Source organism: Schistocerca americana, chromosome 2 (genome assembly GCF_021461395.2).
Source record: "Schistocerca americana isolate TAMUIC-IGC-003095 chromosome 2, iqSchAmer2.1, whole genome shotgun sequence".
In the NCBI taxonomy this organism is placed as follows: domain Eukaryota; kingdom Metazoa; phylum Arthropoda; class Insecta; order Orthoptera; family Acrididae; genus Schistocerca; species Schistocerca americana.
In genome coordinates this window covers 363,156,516-363,160,668 of record NC_060120.1, presented here as the reverse complement: position 1 = coordinate 363,160,668, position 4,153 = coordinate 363,156,516, and the positions used below count along the sequence as shown (strand labels likewise).

The 4,153-nt window shown below is 42.1% G+C and overlaps 1 pseudogene; it reads left to right on the top strand.

Annotated features, from left to right (window-relative positions):
- The first annotated feature begins 2,446 nt into the window (after positions 1-2,446).
- Positions 2,447-2,564, top strand: LOC124597635 (annotated as a pseudogene).
- Positions 2,565-4,153: the final 1,589 nt, after the last annotated feature.

Below are 4,153 nucleotides of genomic sequence, written 5' to 3'. Positions count from 1 at the left end.
TCTTTCGATTAACCACATGTGCTCTGAAACTTCTTATTTTAGGAAATGATTGAAAAAAGTGACACGTAGTAGTTACATCGTGCTGCCGTACAGTAACGGTACAAAAAAATGCAAACATAAGAAATTGTAAAATAAATAAGAACAGTTTATGCCAAAATTTTGATTCCTCATTATAACTGTATCCTCGAAAGAGCCTACGTAAGCAGCAGAGAAATATTAGCTCTATGCTGCGTGTACATTTATTCCCTTATGAGATTCGTTGTTCAAATGGCTGTGAGCTCTATGGGACTTAACATCTGAGGTCATCAGTCCCCTAGAACTTAGAACTACTTAAACCTGTTTAACTAACCTAAGGACATCACACACATTCATGCCCGAGGCAGGATTCTAACCTGCGACCGTGGCAGCAGCGTGGTTCCGGACTGAAGCGCTCAGAACCGCTCGGCCACCGCGGCCGGCAGATTCGTTGTCAAAATTGCATTTCAGTTTGAGAGTAATAGAGATGTTCGCTAACAAATATTAGAAAAAATCTGCACTAATCTAATAAATATAATTTGGGCACGCACAACAGTGAAACAGCCTTCTGTAACACTCTTTCGCTCTCTACCGACATAAGGCGTTTAACAGGAAACAATAGTAATTTCAAATATAGATTAACGTTGTTTCTCTTCGACTGTTTCCTGTATTCGGCAACTGAATTCTTGAATAGAAATGAGTCGTCAACTAAAAACCTGTAAATGACATGAATATAGTCACTTAAATTTGTTGCGCGAACACATCAGGTTCAAGTCACAATCCGCCACACCGTTTTAATCTCCATTAAAGATTCGAGTTTTGTTCAGTTGTACGTTCCATATCGTAATGATTATTGTGAATGTCATCTGTGGATCACGTAGCTATGTAAAATCAACTAAACTCGTTACAAGAGGAGCTATAGGTAATGGAACATATTTCTGCCTTTACTAAGGTGCTATGCTATGCAGCAGATACAGTGATCACTCTGCTACGTGCAGAGATTTCTTTCAGACGTAGCTATTGTTTTACAACTCACTAAAAGTCGAATGTAAGACTGTCAGCAAATGCTTTATAAATTAGGTGGACTTTCTTGATTACCGATCCCTGTAAAATGTAAAAAGTAATCGCTTTTATTTGCAGTGCCATCCCATTCTCGTACAAGACTATATGAAGTGCGCTTCGTAAAATTCATACCTAGACACTTGCTGTTGTTGTTGTTCTTGATGTTCTTGATGTTGTTGTTGTTGTTCCATCCCCGGCCACAGTCCGTTAAATGGGGTTGATGCATTTTTGCAGTTTTGGATTGCTTTCTTTTAACACCTGTCTGCTGTATCTTACATTATCAAACATCTGTCTTATATTCTCCAATCTAGGTTTACCCCTGCAATTCTATCTTTCTAATGTCCCGAGAAACAAATGATGCAATATTTACACAATCACTCTATATCTTTGATTCATTATGGTCTTTGTTAGGCATTTTTCTGGTTGACTCTTTGCAGAATGTCTTCATTCCCTTCTCGACCCTACCGATCTTCAACAATATCCTGTAGGGCTTCATTTCAAAAGCTTATAACTTTTTCATTCATGTCACCTTCATTGTTCACTTTTCGCACCCACACATAGCTCTGGAAAGGGCATTGTACAAAATATTTTAATTCTGTTAGGAAAGGCAAAGGACTTGGAATAGCAGTGATACGGATTGGATAGTGTCTTCGAATGAAATTATTAAATGAAAATCAACAATATTAAAACTAGGGTAATGAAATACAACCTAATTCAATAAGGCGCTGCAGAGGGAATTGGATGTAGAAGTGAGACACTGAAGGTAATAAATTAGTTCTGCTATTTGGGCAGCGAAATAACACAATAACCGACATGGAGAAAATATAATATGAAGATAGGCAATAGAAAGAACAGAATTTCTGAAAATTGAGAGTGTGTTTCAATAAGTAAAGCAACAATTTTTTTTCTCGGCTATCTTCAGTTGAAACAAGGCGGAGTTTGTTGTAAGATATCATGGAATATTCCCGCTTCAGCCCCGATAATTTCATGAAGTTCCGATAGATGATGGCGCTATGCGGAATCTCCAAAATAACGTCTGTAATGGAAATGCGTTGCAAGCAGAGACCTGTCATTACGTTTCTTTAGAGGAAAATCAGAATATCGCAGATTTTCATATGTGCTTGCTGAATGTGTACGGTGACTTGGCAGTGAACAAAAGCACGGTGAGTCGTTGGGCGAGGCGTCCGCAATCATGCATCAAGGTCGCGCAGACCTGTCCAGTGACCCGCGTACTGGCCGGTGCACACAACTGTGACTAGTGCAGTGTTGGAAAGTGCGGACACATTCATTCGAGGAGACCGACGGATCACAATCGAACAGAAGCTGCTCACCTGGACGTCTTTATTAGGTAATGCTGACATACTCGTCGGGCAACGGCCTTGCCGCAGTGGATACACCGGTTCCCGTGAGATCACCGAAGTTAAGCACTGTCGGGTGTGGCTGGCACCTGGCTGGGTGACCATCCAGGCCGCCACGCGCTGTTGCCATTTTTCGGGGTGCACTCAGCCTCGTGAATCCAATTGAGGAGCTACTTGACTGAACAGTTGCGGCTCCGGTCAAATAAAACCATCATAACGACCGGGAGAGCGGTGTGCTGACCACACGTCCCTGCTATCCGCATCCTCACTGAGGATGACACGACGGTCGGATGGTCCCGATGGGCCACTTGTGGCCTGAAGACGGAGTGCTTGACATACTCGTCAACCAGTTGGGGTACCCAAAGGTGTATGCATGCTGGGTCCCTCGCCTCCTAACGGAAGACTGTAAAGAGCAACTGTTTGGCCCAATGTACGATGCACTCTGCTGGAAGCAGTTAAGTGGATGATCGGCAGGTTACTGATGCAGCAAGACATTGGACCCAACGCCTGCCAGTAGAGTGGTATCATGCAGGCATACAGGCCCTCCCAGTTACGTGGCATGTCGCATCACGACAGTTGAAATCCACGGAGAGCGTAATAGAGGGCTACTCGATTGAAGGTGCCACATCCTCTGTGTCTTTATACAATTTTTCTTGAAATCTTGCATAAGGTGAAAACAGTGGCCGAATAAACTAGCGGAGACGTATCGGGATGGATACAATTTCACACCTCGGAGCATCGTGTTGGCGGATACACTTTTTTTCTGAGATACCATATCTACTGGCCAAATGTTGATGCCGTCGGATTGTTATAGAGTTATATTAGGTGCTACAAGGCGTCAGAACGTGTTCAAGCACCCAGCGTTGGTCGAAAGACAACGCCATAGTGTTAAGCCAGTCACACTTTGTATCTTATACTGAGTTATCGTGTGGAAGCTTTTCACGTCGCACGCCAAAAATTCACATACCACTGTATCGTAACCGACAAGCATGCTGAATTATACACTTAAGCCACGTAACACGGAACGACCTTGCAAACATAATTAATAGTAAATTTAGAATTTTCACAGATGTTGCAGTTGCCTGTAATCTGTGGCGAAAGCTGCGGAAATATTTAGTCAGGTGTTGCTAAGGTTTCAGTGGTGCATAGATTTTCAACTTGCTTTAAATGTTCAGGAATGTATATTTTTGCACTTTAGAAAGCGAGGAAACGTATTACCCTATGACTACAGAATCAATGCGTCACGACTGGAGTCGTTCAGTTTATAAAAGTGCTTCTCATCCTATAATATTGTGAAAATCTCTGACACCTGCACAAAAGAGGGCTAACGAGGACTACTGAACGTATACAAGAAATGGCAGCACGAATGGTCACACGTTTGTTTGAACCGTGGCCGAGAGTCACGGAGACAGTGAAAAATAACATGAAATAAAATTAAATAAAGATAAAAATAAAAATAAATGACAAATGGTTGAAGATAGAAGCAAACAATGTAGTGAAAGCCTACTTACAAAGTTTCAAGGACGGACTTCAGTTGACGGATCTAGGAATATGCTAAAACCCTCTAAGTATTTCTTCCGTAGCGATCGCTAAGACAAGATCAAAAAAATTACAGTGCGCACAGAGGGGTTTTAGCAGTTATTCTGCCGTGTTCCATATGTGAATGGAACGTGAAGAAGCCCCAGTGACTGGTACCTTGGAAAGTAGCTTCTGCCATG